At 37.6% G+C, this 16,447-nt stretch overlaps 1 protein-coding gene across 2 annotated transcripts in view; it reads right to left on the bottom strand.

Annotated features, from left to right (window-relative positions):
• Positions 1-3,335, bottom strand: part of TP63 (tumor protein p63) — a 300,635-nt gene extending 297,300 nt beyond the window's left edge. The window contains exon 1 of one of the 2 annotated variants that reach the window (XM_055110786.2): positions 2,812-3,335. The gene's annotated coding sequence lies outside the window, so the exon portion shown is untranslated. The remainder of the gene's footprint in view (positions 1-2,811) is intronic. The other variant, XM_055110784.1, reaches the window with a different exon arrangement.
• Between the last annotated feature and the right edge of the window lie 13,112 nt (positions 3,336-16,447).

Below are 16,447 nucleotides of genomic sequence, written 5' to 3'. Positions count from 1 at the left end.
TGTTTTTGCCTCTTCGACATATTATTTCTCAATTACGTGATTTTGAAATGGTATAGTATCCATTTTTGAAATACAAAAATTTATTCTTGTAACAGCAACAATAATAAATGAAAAGATCCCACAGAGCATATGCATACAAATGATATAAAAGTGTTTGACTCGTTGAGGAAAATAAATATAGTACATTTAAAATATAAAGCTGAGGAAAGATCAAATGGAGTGCAAAGTTTGGTGAACAAACAATTTTCAAACCTAGTGTTTTATCCAAGCAATGTCAAAGCAAGTTGTCAAAGAAACTGATATGAGGGTGTTCTCTGTATCCCTAGAGATAGGAAACTCTCTTGAAAAAAATATGGGTTACTAATACAGAATCTACTAATGGTTTTTCTTTGGTAAACTCCCTAATCTTTAAATCTGAAAACTGCTCATAGAAGAAACTGGTAGACCTCATTAATCATGACTGCTGTGATCGCTGTCACTGCTACTATCCTGTTGCTGATTGGGCTTCCCATCACTATTCACTTTGGGTATTCTCCCACTCTTGTAAGAAAGAATATTATTAATTCATTATTTTATTGAAGCACTCCAGTTTCAAAATGAGGATGATGGCTGGCAAAAACAGAAAGAGTCTCTGAGAAATCAGGCTGTGGTTACAAGTCCAAAGCCTTGATACATTATGGGAATTGATGGGTCCACAAATTTCAAAGAAGCTGACACCCAAGTCTATTGATGACCCTTCCAGGCCCAGTTGAATACAAGGATGAGGTTGAGAAAGCGAAGTGGCTGGTTGTAACAAGAAATTGGCCAAAAGCTAAAGAAATTTGCAAGCAGATTCTAAGAACAAAGAGTAGGAAAACAGAAACAGAACAATGAGGTAATTATAAACGTAAAGTTTGAATTAAAGGTGGATGAAGGGAGACTGATATCTAAGGAGGTAAATATAATGTTGAAGCAAGTTACAAACTTTAAGAGTGAAAACATGAAAAAAAGGTCTGAGAAGAGGAAGGACTCTGAAGTGAGCTTGGACATTATCCAAACCTGCTTCCTCCTTCAGCCTCTGCTTTGCTGTGGGCAAGGTTAGGGTACCCTGCAAAAAGCCTTCGCAGTTACGCCTCCAATCCTTGGGAAATCCCTCTAATATATGCCTTCCACTTGCTATTCTCCAAAAGCTGACTGTCTGGGGCCTCTAGATTCTGCCCATAGATCCAAGAAACTCTATGATTCTGATTTCTGTCTCTACACAGACTATTCAGATGAATGCCTTACCTGTGACTATGGTCATTCAGATTTCCTTTGACCTTGCATATCCTGGACTGCAGGGCAGGCTGCACCAACACTCTGCTGGCTCTGGAATTCTAGTTTAGTCCCAGCCCTCTGGTTCTCACTGGACGGTATTCAGCTGGAGATAGTGGTTTACTTCTGTTATCGGGCTGATATCCGGATCTCAAAGGTGCTATGTATGGTTTCATAGTGTTGAAATAAGCTTGTATGTATATTTGTTTGTGCCTTTTTTGGTGATTAAATATTTTTCTTTGATTAAATATTTTTCTTTGACTTTAGCCTGCTTGAAGTTCAGGGAGCTTATTGAATCTGTGGTTTCATGTTTTATTACATGTTTTCAAAAATGGCCACAATTTCTTTCTATATTGCTTTATCTTTCACTCTCTTTCTCTCCCCTACTTCTTCTCTTGCCTCGCCTTTCCTTCCCTATTTTCCTCTCCCCTCCCCTTCTCTCCTCTCCCATTCCGTTCCCTCCCCTCTCCTGCTGTCCCTTTCCTCCCCTCCTCTACTCTCCCTTCCTCTCCCCTCCTCTCCTCTCTACTCCAATTATATGCATGCTAGATTTGTTTTATTTATTGTGTTTCGTATGTTTCTTAAAATCTTATTTTTCATTCTTTTTCTTTTTACTGCTTCAGTTTAGATATTTTATGCTGACCTGTCATTCAGTTCACTAGTCTGTTATTTTGCTTCTTCTCAACAGTGTATTGAATTTGTAAGTTCATTTCAGTATTTTACAGTTCTATAACTTCCATCTGACTTTTTGTAAATTTTAAGTCTCTGGTAAAATTATTTACATCTCCTTCTATTTTTCAAAACATTAATTCTAACTTTTTTTTTTTTGAGGCAGGGTCTCACTCTATTGCCTAAGCTGAAGTATAGTCGTACAATCATGGCTCACTACAGCCTTGACCTCCTGGGTTTAGGTGATTCTCCTACCTCAGCCTGCAGAGTAGCTGGGACTACAAGTGTGAGCCACCACATCCAGCTAACTTCTTGTTTTTCTTTAGTATAGACGGGGTTTCACCATGTTGCCTAGGCTGGTCTTGAACTCCTGAACTCAAGCAATTCACCCAGCTTGGCCTCGCAAAGTTCTGGAATTACAGGCATGAGCCACCGCACCAGGCCAATTCTAGCTATTTTAAAGTTTCTGATAACTACATTATCTAAACCACCTATGAATCTGTTTCAATTATCTACCTATTTCTCTAAGGTTTTGATCATTTGATTCTATTTTTACCATATTTTGTCATTTTAAATTTGATTTTAGAAGTTTTGGACAAAACATCTTTGAGATTCTAAATATTATTATCTTCCTCCTAAAAGGATTAAAATTTCCTCTGGTAGAGAGAGTTTGAGCATATCTCTTTAAACCTGTCAGGTACTGGTTTTGGACTATGTATAAGTCCTATTAATATTAAGTCGTATTTATTTCAGCTTTGCCCATATTTTGGAGGCATAGTCCTTACTCTTAATGCATGGTCCTTCAGATTTTTATCTTCTTGGGTTTCAACTGCAAAACTGAGTACTTACCAAGGTTTCCCCATCTTTGTGAAGCTGTCCAGTCTCTCTGTTCCCAGCACTTCATAGTTTTCAAAATCTCTGATAGGGTGTCCGGAATTGGTGGGTTCTTGGTCTCTCTGACTTCAAGAATGAAGCCGCGGACCCTGGCGGTGAGTGTTACAGCTTTTAAGGTGGCGCGTCTGGAGTTTGTTCCTTCTGATGTTCGGGTGTGTTCGGAGTTTCTTCCTTATGGTGGGTTCGTGGTCTCGCTGGCTCAGCAGCGAAGCTGCAGACCTTCGCAGTGAGTGTTACAGCTCTTAAGGCTGCACGTCTGGAGTTGTTTGCTCCTCCCAGTGGACTCCTGGTCTCGCTGGCTTCAGGAGTGAAGCTGCAGACCTTCGTGGTGAGTGTTACAGCTCATAAAAGCAGTGTGCACCCAAAGAGTGAGCAGTAGCAAGATTTACTGCAAAGAGCAAAAGAACAAAGCTTCCACAGTGTGGAAGGTGACCCCAGCGGGTTGCCACTGTTGGCTGGGGCAGCCTGCTTTTATTCTCTTATCTGGCCCCACCCACTTCCTGCTGATTGGTAGAGCCGAGTGGTCTGTTTTGACAGGGCGCTGATTGGTGCGTTTACAATCCCTGAGCTAGACACAAAGGTTCTCCACATCCCCACCAGATTAGCTAGAAACAGAGTGTGGACACAAAGGTTCTCCAAGGCCCCACCAGAGTAGCTGGATACAGAGTGTCGATTGGTGCATTCATAAACCCTGAGCTAGACACAGGGTGCTGATTGGTGTGTTTACAAACCTTGAGCTAGATACAGAGTGCGGATTGGTGCACTCACAAACCCTGAGCTAGACACAGGGTGCCGATTGGTGTATTTACAATCCCTGAGCTAGACATAAAGATTGTCCACGTCCCCACCAGACTCAGGAGCCCAGCTGGCTTCACCCAGTGGATCCCGCACCGGGGCTGCAGATGGAGCTGTCTCCCAGTCCTGCGCCGTGCGCCCGCACTCCTCAGCCCTTGGGTGGTCGATGGGACTGGGCGCCGTGGAGCAGGGGGTGGTGCTTGTACTATGAAAACTGGAAAATTCTTCCAGGTAAAATGCCAGGGTAAATTTGGAGCTCAGTATTTGTACTTTTATTATTTCCAAGTTCATAGTTCTCAAATCAGGCCTACATTATTTGCTCTTATAGGCCTTTAAATACTTGCTTTATAGACATACTTTTAATAGTTATAATTGTCTTCAGCAGGAAGGTTACTACAATAAAAACTATTCTCTCATGACTGAAATTCAAAGTTTATTAGGTAAGTTTAAATATGTAAATAAATGTTGATTTAATAATCTACATATAATTTATTTATAATCTATATATGACTTAATATATTTTCCATTTTAATAAAGTAGATTGAGGCAGCTAATAAAATGGGCTGTTTGTGAGATTTGTTTACCAAAAAGAAATTAAACATTCGATATTAAGCAAAAGAGAACTAAGCAAACCATACAAACCATATGGTTCTGTGACTGAACTTCAGTTTAAATCTGAGTTTCTAGGCAGTCTAGGCACGATAGGAAATACGATCCAATAGATAAACTTTGTTATCAAAAAGGAAAGAGTATATGCCAGTTACACAGAAAGATACCGTTTCATACAATGAGATTTTAAATAAAAATATTTTACATGAGACTTTCTCTAGAGGTTTTATCTAAAATGCTGAAGTAATTTCTTATATATTAAAAGTTAGAGTGATATCATTACATAATAACGGTAATATACACATAATATTAGTTTGCATTAACACCAGCTGACAATAGTCAAACATTTAATGAAACATAAAGTATAACATATGCTTCTGCTTTTCTCTTTTTTTCTCTTTATTAAGGTGTAACTGGCAAATACAAGTTGTGTGTATTTAAGGCATACAACATGATGTTTTAATATGCATATATACTGTGAAATGATTACCACAATCAAGCTAATTAATATATCCATCAACTCAAATCCAATAACACAACATTGTATATGTTTGTGTGTTGAGAACATTTAAGATCTACTCTTTTAGCACACTTCAAGTATTATTGTTAACTATAGTCACCATGCTATATAGATCTCCAGGATTGATTCATCCTGCATAACTGAAATTTTGTACCCTTTGAGCCACATCTCTCATTCTCCACCCCTGCTCCCCACCACCAGACCCTGGCAATCACCATTGTACTCTCTGCTTCTATGAATTCAACTTTAAAACATTCCACATTTAAGTGAGATTGTGCAGTATTTGTCTTTCTGTACCTGGCTTATTTCACTTAGCATAATTTCCTCTAGGATCATCCATGTTGCCACAAATGATAGCATTTTTTTTCCTTTTTAAAGTCCACTGTGTGTGTATACCACATAATCTTTATCCATTCATTTGTTGATGGACACTTTATTCCATACCTTGCCTATTGTGAATAATGCTACAATGAACATAGGAGTGCAAATACCTCTTCAAGTTACTAATTTTTTTTTTTGGATATATATACAGTAGTGGAGTTGCTGGACATACAGTTGTTATATTTTTTATTTTTGTATGAACCTTTATACTGTTTTCCATAATGGCTATCCAAATTGACATTTCCACCAACAGTGTACAAGGGTTACCTTTTCTTGACATCCTCCCTGACACTTATTATCTATTGTATTTTTGATAATAACTATTTTATCAGCTGTGAGATAATCTTATTGTGGTTTCGCTTTGCATTTCCCTGAGGATTAGTGATGTTGAGCATTTTTTCTTATAACTACTGATCATTTGTATGTCTTCTATTCAGGTCCTTTGCCCATTTTTAAATCAGGTTATTTGTTTTGTTGCTATTGACTTATTTCAGTTCTTTATATATTTTGCATAAAACCCCTTATCAGATAAATGGTGTGAAAGTATTTCCTCCTATTATGTAGATTATCTTTTCACTGTGTTGATTGTTTCCTTTACTGTGCAATAGTTTTCTAGTGTGATGCAATCCCACTTGTCTATTTTGCTTTTGTTGGCTGAACTTTAGGAGTTATATCCAAAATATAATTTCCCACACCAATGTCAAGAAGCTTTTTCTCTATGTTTTCCTCCAGTAGTTTTACAGCTTCAGGCCTTATGTTTAAGTCTCTAATCCATTTTGAGTTGATTTTTGTGTATTGTGGTAGACAAGGGTCCAATTTTATTTTTCTGCGTGTGGATATTTATTGTTCCTTGTAGCATTTATTAAAAGGACTATCTGTTACTCATTGTATTTCTTAGTACCTTTATGGAAGGCCAATAAACCGTAAATACCTGGATTTATTTCAAAGCTTTCTATTTTGTTCCATTGGTCTATAATGTCAGTGTTTATGCCAGTACCATGCTGTTTTTTATTAAAGTAGCTTTCTGATATATTTTGAGATCAGGTATTATGACACCTCTAGCTTTGTTTATTCTGCTCAAGGTTGCTGGTTATTTGGTGCTTTGTGGTTCCATATGATTTAAAAATTTTTTTCTTATTTCTGTAAAAGATGGCATTGGAATTTTGTTAGAGATTGCATTGACTCTGTATGTTGCTTTGAGTAGTGTGGGCATTTAAACAATATTAGTTCTTTGAATCCGTGCATACAGTAAGTCTTTTCATGTATTTGTGTCTTCTTTCATTTTAAAATCAATTTTTTGTTTTCAGTTTACAGGTCTTCTACCATGTTGACTAAATTCATTCTTCAGTATTTTTTTAGGCTAAGTAGAATTGTTTTCTTAATTTGCTTTTTGATAGTTCGTTGTTAGTATATAGAAACTTAACTAATTAATGTAGATGGATTTTGTATCTTACAACTTTACTGAATTTATTAATTCTAACGGGTTTTTTTTTGGTAGTGTCTTTAGTGTTTTTTTTTTTAATATATATAATGTATCTGCAAACAGACAACATTGCATCTCTTCCTTTCTGATTCGGATGCCAATTTATTTTTCTTGGCTAATTGCTGTGGCTAGGAGTTCCAGAATTATATTAAATATAAATGGTGAGAGTCAGCATTCTTCTTTGCTAATCTGGGAAGAAAAGCTTTCAGCTTTTCACCACTGAGTATGATGTTAGCTATGGCTTATTGTATATGGCCTTCATTGTGTGAGCTACATTCTTTCTATATCTGATTTGTTGAAATGTTTACCATTAAATGATGTTGTATATTGTCAAATGCTTTTTCTGGATCTATGGAGATGATCACGTAATTTTATCCTTCATTCTGTTAATGTGATATATCACATTTATTGATTTGCATGTTTTGAGCCATCTTTGCATTCCTGGAAAAAATCTTGATTGTGCTGTATGGACCTTTTAATGTTCTATTGAATTTTGTCTGCTAGTAGTTTGTGAAGGATTTTTGTATATATGTAAATTAGGAATATTGGCTAATTTCCTTTCTTTTATTATGCTTGTCTGACTTTGCTATCAAGGTAATGCTGGCCTCATAAAATACCTTTGGAAGTGTTCCCTCCTCTTTAATTTTTTTAGAAGAGTTTGACAAGAAATGGTGTTAATGCTTTATAAATGTTTGTTAGAATTCACCAGTGAAGTCATTAGGTCATAGGATTTTCTTTGCTAGGAGGTTTTAGTTTACTGATTAAATCTCTTTATTCATTGTTGGCCTATTCAGATTTCCTATTTCTTCATAATTTAGTATTGTTAAGTTGTGTATTTTTAGAAATTTATCCATTTTTTTCTAGGTTGTCCAATTTGTTGGCATATTATGGTTCATAAAAGTCTTTAGTGATCCTTTGTATTTCTGTCATATCAATTGTAATGTCCTCTTTTTCATTTATAATTTTATTTGAGTCCTCTCATTTTTTCTTAGTCTGGGTAAATGTTTGTCAATTTTGTTTATCTTTGCAAAACTAACTCTTACTTTCATTGATCTCTTCTATAGGGTTTTCTTAGTCTCTGCTGTTATTTCTGCTCTTATTCGTGTTATTTTCTTCCTTCCACTATGTTTGGGCTTTCTTTGTTCTCCTTTTCCTAGATCCTTGAAGTGTAAAATTGGGTTGTTGATTTGAGATTTTTCTTCTTTCTTCAAGTAGGCATTTATTGCTATAAACTTCTTACTTAGAAATATTTTTGCTGTAGCCAGTGAATTTTGGTAATTTTTTTCTTTCATTTGTCTCAAGATATATTTTGATTTCCCTTTTCCCCATTGGTTGTTCAAGAATAGGATGCCCAATTTCTACATATTTGTGACTTTTTTCTATTTTCTTCCTAGTATTTCTTTGGGTTTCATACCATTGTGGTAGGGAAAAGGTATTTGAGATGATTTTAATCTTCTCAAATTTGTCAAGACTTACTTTGTGGGCTAATATATAAAGAATTCTGAAGAATGCTTCATATGTTCTTGAAAAAATGTATGTTTTGCTGCTGTTAGCTGAAGTGTTATGCATATGTCTATCAGGTTCATTTGGTCACAGTGTTGTTTAATTCTGCTGTATCATTTTTGGTTTTCGGTCTGGATGACATATCCATTGTTTAAAGTGGGGTTATTTAAGTCCTCTACTATTACTCTGTTGCTGTTTACTTTTCTCTTCATTTCTGTAATATTTGCTCAGTATATTTAGGTACCCCAATATTGAGTTCATGCATATTTACAATTGTTATATCCTCATGATGAATTGATTCTTTTGTCATTATATAATGACCTTCTTTGCCTCTTGTGACAGTTTTTGACTTAAAGTCTGTGTAAGTATAGTCACCCCTGCTCTCTTGTAGTTACCATTTATGTGGCATATCTTTTCCCATCTCTTCACTTTCAACCTATGTGTGTCTTTAAAGCTAAAGTGAGTCTCTTGTAGGAAGCATACATTTTGATATCTCTCTCTCTCTCTCTTTTTTTAGTCACGTTTGCCATTCTATGTCTTTGATTGGAGAATTAAATCCATTTATGTTTAAAGTATTATTGACAGGAAGGAATTACTATTGTCATTTGGTTAATCATTTTCTATATACTCAGTAGTTCTCTTTTTTCTTTTTTTGGTGTGTGTTGATGATCTTTTTTTTTTTTTTTGTAGTGGTTTGCTTTGATTCCTTTCTCTAGATTTTTTTGGATATCTGTCATTGGTGTCTGTGTATTTTAAGAAGTAAGCACCTCTTCTAATCTTTACAGACTGATTTTGGTAAGGAAAACCCTTTACCAGTCAGCTGGCTTAATTTTGTGTGAGCAGCTCGTTGGGTCTGCGGGTAGACACGCTGTTTCAGTCCTCAGGTGGGCTGACCTGAATCCTGGGTCAGTTGGCAGGCAAACCTGGTTTCTGGGTTCACAAGGGCTTGGCTGGTGCTTTGTTCCAGTGAGGATGGCCTGGCACTAGGGCAGGACTGGAGCCGCGGTTTGCAGGAGCCAGTCTGGCACTAGAGTTAATGGAGTATGTCCATGGCAAAACCAAATGTTCACTTTACTCTCCTTCCTCTACCTTGAAGGTATCTCTCTCCACAGTGCACTCCAAGAGCTTGCAGGAGGCTGACATGGGTAGTGTGAAACTGTCCTTTATAACCTCTTCAATGTATCTTTTATCATTTCTGTGCTCCACCTAGGCACCGCAATCTCTCATTTGGAGTCCTTATCTGTTGTGAAGTTATTTTTATGTCTGGATGGTTTTTCAAATTCATTTTTCTGTGAAAGGATATATGCTGGAGACTCTTATACCACCATATTGCTGATGTTACTTTCCTCTCTGCTATGTTTTCCTTGAGTCGTATTTTCATTCTTATAGCTTTGCAAAATCAATAAATCATTTGAAATGCATATTTATTTCGTTATGCATTTAATTTTAACAACAATATATGAAGGCATTTAGGCATCATGGAAATGTGTTTTAGATACACATATATATATATGAAAACACTAACCTGATAAATCTAGAAACATGTTTGTTGATAGACTGGCCTCAATATTGCTAATAAAAAGATCATATATAAGAGGTCTGGTCAAACTTATTGCATGCTGTTGTAAGACTCTTATGTGTTAGTGGTTGCAACTGGCTTGCTAACACAGGTATCCTTGTGTTTGTTGAATGAAAATGAATGTATGAATAAATGAAAAAGTGAATGGATTTTGGATGCAGACTTTACGATAGTGTTCACCTCCAGAGAGAGTTCAATGAGCCCACCTGCGGGATTTGGAGGGCTAGGTGGGTGAGGAACCAGACATCTCAGTACCCTACTTTCTAATTTTATCAACATCTTATATAAGCCATGTGTAACATTACAGTGATACCTCAATTAACACAACCTTTGGAACAAAGGTCCCTTATAATCAAGTTGGAAGCATTGACAATAACTCATAAACGTGCAAAGCATGCTACCATGTGTCACTCTGCTCTGTGTCAGTATTCCAGTGAAGCTGCATGTCTGCACTTGGCAGATACCATTGTGCATAGCTGCCACTGGCACCCACAATCAATAGAACTGATACTATATTCCTGTTCAACTTGTTCTCTCCTCTTGGCTTTCATTTTTCTGATCTCTTTTCAACATTCATGGCTATATCTCCTTCCACTCAAGTATCTGATGTCCTTCTGTTCTTTAGCTTCTAATCCCCACCCTATCAAAATAAAAAGAGGTCTTGTGGATAGCTCTTCATACTGGTGACTTGCCTGATTGATTTCAGCTAATTCTGAGGTAATACATATTTATATACCAGGCAGTACACATTATAAAACCACACCTGCCAATAGTTCTGGGAAGGGATAACACATGGTTTAGAAAGATCACTGAAAAAGAGCATTGTATGATCTATGTCATTGAAGGCTGCATTGCTGAATCACCACATGCTATTGAACTGCCAGTCCTTTTTGCTGACCTTGTTTCCACATTTACAAAATGAGAGGATCGATGCTCTCTAAGGATCTTTCCAGATCTAGCTTTCTTGGATACAGAATTCATAACCGAAAACCTATGGAGAGAATTAACTGTTTCTCTCTCAATTCCAAGATTCGGGAGAACTGAAAATGCATAGTGCCAGCTGATGTTGTTTTATCATGCTGAGTCACAGAAGAAATTTTTTTGAAAATATTTCTCTTGAAATATAAAAGGAATTATCACTAGGGTGCTTAGTAATAATCCCTTAGGGAAAAAGGCAGAGAATTACAAAACCAAGTGGCATGACACCACTACTATCTTCCCAGAATCTGGATAGAAGTTTCAAGAGTCAGGACGTGATTCACAGTGTTCTTTTTTCTTCTGCAATCATGGAATCATGTATCAAAATGCAGCCTTCATCAGCCTTTTTTCTTGAGTTTCAGTGATAAGAATAGCTCTCTTGTTAACTCCGGACACATACTGAGTGTGAAAAAAAATTAGTAGCTTCAAACTACTAAAAATCCAACCAACCAACCTAACGTATCTTAAGTTGTAAAACCCAGCTTCCTCCCACTTAGTTTCTACTGCCCTTTTACCAGCCCTAGGCATTTGGAAGGTGGAAGGGGAATTCAATGTACATAATTTCCTATTACTAGATTTACATGGCTTGTAAGGCAAAACTGGGCATTTTGCCTGTAACTCTTCAGAGAGAATTTATCAGGCACAGACTCTGAGCTTAGAATTTTACTACCACAAATATAAGAAACTTAAAAAGGTAGAAAGGCATGTTTCCCTGGTGCTAAAATATTTAAAGGTATTCTCTCTTACCCTTTCCAGTTATTCTGTCTTTACAGAGTACTGAAATCTCAGACTGATGAGGATCTTATAAGAAAGGTTATCAAATGTTCTGTCTGATGCAGTCTTCCACAGCCCCTTGAAGTAATATCTAACTTTTGCCTGAACATTGTCTTTGATAGGGAACTCATTTCCTCACAAGATGGCCAGTTCTACTTCCAAATGGCATTGATTCTAATAGAGTTCTTCTCTCTACATTAAAGTAAAATATGACTCACTACAATTTCTACCCAATGAAATGTTTAATTCTCCCTCTTGGGGCCTCATGTTAATTCCTCTTACCCTTGATATTCCTTAAAATATTTAAAGACAGCACAGTCTCTGAAATGAAGTTCCTTGAATTCTCCCAGAGAAGGAACTTGAATTACAAAATTGGCTAGAGAGGAGATGACAATTATTTGGATGTACAATGATTTCCAGGTGGTCACAACGCAGTTATTATTATTAATGCAGATGAAGTGAAAATTAGGTAGCAGGAAAAAGTGAAAGGTTCAATTCCTCATATCTTAAATAAGTTAATGAATCAGTCGATTCATCAAAGCAGCAAGAACAAAAAAGCAGTTGGTGAGAGCTCTATTTTGGCAGGAGGAAAGCTCAATTTCACATCTACTATTTTATGCCTATCTCCTCTCCCTGTGTTGCTAATTATCTAAAATGAAAGTTTTGCTGCTTACTAATGACTAGAAAGAGAAGAGAGAGATAAATTGGTAAAGTTACTAAAAATAATCTCAGAGATACACAGAGGTTGACACAGAGGATGACACACTGAGGGTGCAAAGGATCATTTTCTAGATTGGAAAGCGAACCACATCAAATATTGCAAAACTGAAAAGGGAAAACTAAACTGCTCTGCATTAGGACCATACATAGAAGTGAAAAAGCACGAAGTAAGGGTGATGTGATTAGCAGAGGCACAAGTTAAAGACATAGGACTTTTGTTGTTGTTGTTGTCGTTGTCAAGTAGTGTGGCTATTTGAAATGAATAGTACAAATGTAGGCTATGTTCATGACAGGGTGTTTCCAAACAGAGGAGTATCGTGTTCCAAACCAAGAAACCATACCAAGGGTACAGTTCTAGCTGCCATGGCTTTCAAGAAAAGCAAACATCCTGGAACATTTTTGGAGTAATTTGACTAGGTTGGAGAAGTAACAAAACTACACCTTTACAAAGAGGAATGAAGGCTTTTGTAAATATTCATCTTGGATCAGAAAGAGCTCATGGAAAAACTTGAATGATTCTTCTGGAAAGGACGAATTAGAGCTAATAAAGGGGGAGAAAATTTCAGGAAGGCAAAATAAGGTTCAATATAAGGAAGCACTTTCTAAACAGAACTATCTAACAATATGATAGGTCAGCTCAAATAGCAGAGAAATTGAGGCTGGGTCCATTGCTACGGATCCTGCTTTAGAGGAAATTTAGGCATCTGATTAACATTCCAGCTCAGTAGGTCCTTAAAATATAAAACTTTACTTCAGAACAAGATAACACCTTGAGACTTGGATTTGCTGTAGTCTTAAGACAAGTCTCATCTAACTAGGAGAATGACCCTAGACTAGAGACACAACTTTTAGTTTGTGCTCTATGCTAAACAGTTTTGTAACTTTAAGCAATTTCTTTTCCTCCCTGGGCTTGGCTTTTCTTCTACAAAAGGCAGGGATATGTACTTAGATCATTGATTTTCAAACTTAAAATATTACCCGGAAGCATAAATAATTAAAATAAATTAATTAAGGAATACACTGTTGGTGGGAATATAAATTAGTACAGCCACTATGGAAAGCAGTATGGAGGTTCCTCAAAAACATTAAAAATAAAACTACCATATGATCCCAAATTGGACCCCACTTTCCACTCCTTGGCAATATCTTGGAACATCGCATTATAAGTTTGCCTTGTCATCTCAAAGGAACTCTAAGTTGCTTGTGACAGCATATTGAAACATGCTTGGGGTTGGTTAGGAATCATAACTTCTCCACTTGCTAACTGTGTGATCCTGAGAAAATGACTTACCTTCTTTGAGCCTCAGTTTCCTCATTTGTAAAATAATAATGGGTATGTATGCCAATTAAAAGGGGTTTGAGGGAAGATCAAATGAGATAATGTATGCTAAATGCCTGGTACAGAGGGAGTTTCATGAGTTACTGATTTTATCCATTCTTTCCTTTGCCCCAAAGGAAAGGCAATTCAAACACTTCTTAGGGGAAGCTCTCGATTTTTGTGACTTGGTTGTCGCTACTGCCTTTCTTCCCTTGATCCAGTCCTCATTCAGTATTTATAAACACTAAAATAGGAAAAAAGATTGGCTAAGTAAGAAGGAAAGAGCATTTTTTTTTCATTAGGAACACTTTAAAGAGTGTGTGTTTACATATCTGATCTAATTTGATCCTCACAACAACATCTTGTGGAAGATATTACTCTCTCTTACAGCTGAGAAAATGGAGACTAAGGATTCAGTGACTTGCCCAAAGTCACTTCACTAGCTGGAGAGAAACTAAGACTCAAAATTGCTCTGTCTTTATTTTGAAACTCAAGATTTTTGTGTTCTATGTTGTTGTTTAAGTGGATCCTTCTTGGTTTCTGCCCTTGGGAAAGTCTTAACGCTTCCTTTCAGTGTGAGTCTGGGGAAGAGGAGGTGAGATTTCACTCTAGAGCAGAGAGGGCAAAGAGCAGCTAGGTCTGCCTTGTCCTTACAGGAACAGTTTCACCTGGTCTTCCCTCACCTGTGGGAACTCTTCCTTCTAGAGCTGCTCTGGAACGCTAAAATTTATAGCCTTATCCCACAGAAATAACCATCTTCCTTGCTCATTGTCGCAGCCTGTGTCTGGGGTGTTAAACTCTCTTGCAAGGGAATTTTAACATTTTTTTCAACTTTGCCCTTGCTTGTCTTTAGAATGATCCACAGCTCATTGTCCGCCCCCTTATTTTTGGATTTTGCAACCACCCTAAGGCCTTTTGAGGAAGAGTCATGCTTCCTCGTGGGGTTGTCCCTGAAGTTCATTAAAGGCTGTTTCTCCTGGCACTGCAGTGATGTGTCCCCTGTGCTTTTGGCTGAGACCCACAGATCTAGCCTGATCATTGAAATAAGCTGAAGCAATTCAGCAATCCCAAATATGGGAAGTCTGAGTATAGGAAAACCCATAAAACTTCTGATGCAATGGTTGCTGACAGATTTCACCTACCTTCCTTCTCTACACACCCAACTATCCACAACTCACCCTAATATGCAGTTCAGAGTCACACACGTGCTTCTGAAGGGAGAATTTGGCACCAGCTCTCCATTCCCTAGGGCATGGCTGGGGATTATGTTCAACAGATAACTCACCACTAAGGGTGCATTGTATGAAGACAACCATTTCAGGTAGGGCTGGTTTCTTCACTCAGGCTGAATTCATGACATAAGAACAGACTGCTGGCTTTTTTTTTTTTTTAATTATACTTTAAGTTCTAGGGTACATGTGCACAACGTGCAGGTTTGTTACATATGTATACATGTGCCGTGTTTGTTTGCTGCACCCATTAACTCATCATTTACATTAGGTATATCTCCTAATGCTATCCCTCCCCTCTCCCCCTACCCCACGACAGGCCTTGGTGTGTGATGTTCCCCATCCTGTGTCCAAGTGTTCTCATTGTTTAATTCCCACCTATGAGTGAGAACATGCGGTGTTTGGTTTTCTGTCCTTGCGATGGTTTGCTCAGAATGATGGTTTCCAGCTTCATCCATGTCCCTACAAAGGACATGAATGAGCCTGAGTAGCTCAGTCAGTAGAGCTATTAGGCTTTTAGCATGAGGATCCAGGGTTCAAGACTGCTGGCTTCATGCTGGCCTTACCAGGAGCTCACTGACCTTCCTTCCTCTGTGTGATAGATAGAAATATGCCTAGGAGCTTTAGACAGCTGGTCACCATTAGCTTTTTCCTTGTTTTTGTTTTATCAGGAAAAAAAAAAACGCCCTTCTAAATTAGTATTGAGACAAAAGCATAGATTTTTCCAGAGTCACCCCCTCGTTGAAAAGCTCTGATAACTGCACAGTAATAAGAAAATTTCAGGCAAAGAGCATGGCAGAACTAGCATCAAGCATGATTTTTTCCTGCCTATCCAATATTCTCAGCTAAGTTGCAAAAACTACAAGATTATCAGGAGTGTTGGGGCCATTGCCCTCTAACAAAAGGGGAGGTTGTGAAGTATTTTTACCTCTACGCTTCAGACAATATGGAAATGCGGATTTATTTCCTGGGTTTCTACTATTTGTCAGGCCTTATGCAAGTGGTTTACACATTTGCTTTGTTTGATTGTTATGATAGCATAGTGAAGTAGATATTGTAATGACAATTTTCAGATGACGGAATTCAGCCTCCGAATACCCAAAAGTGGGTAAGTGGGAGTTGGGCTTCAAAACTTGCGCCCTCTGACCACAGAGCTTCATCATCTATTCCATGTAGAATAAGTAGCCATTGCATCTAGATTTCTAGTCCTTGCTAATCTGTTGCATTCCAGGTCCTTTGAAAGTCCTCATAGTGAATTTATACTGAGCATGTATTTAGTGCCATCCACATATCCAGTACTTGAGAGGGTATAATAAAATTAAAAGGCAGCTGAGATCCTCTCCTTGGAAAATTTCAAAACTAACTACAGAGAAATATATGCAGCAAATTCATAAGGAGGTTTGGAATTGTACAGCGAGATAGCAGACTGGACCAGGGGGACACTCAGTGAGGGAGGGATGATTATGGCTCCCACGAAGTCTTCACTGAAATACTGGTTTCTGAAAGAGCAGAGCCTGTGCAGGGAGGAGAGCTGGGCCTGAAGAAGATTAAGGGTCAGCCTTATGCATCATTCAACTGTCTTTTCTCCACAGCAAAGAGAGATTTCTTTCCAAAGTCTTTATTTTAGAACGTGTGAAATCACAGAGATGGTGTGCGGGACACAGCCTAACTTCTCAACACAACAGACTCATCTACTCTCTAA

The sequence above is a fragment of the Pan paniscus genome, chromosome 2, assembly GCF_029289425.2.
Source record: "Pan paniscus chromosome 2, NHGRI_mPanPan1-v2.0_pri, whole genome shotgun sequence".
Taxonomy (NCBI): Eukaryota; Metazoa; Chordata; class Mammalia; order Primates; family Hominidae; genus Pan; species Pan paniscus.
Note: the sequence above shows the minus strand (reverse complement) of the source record. Positions and strands in the feature narration are given on the sequence as shown.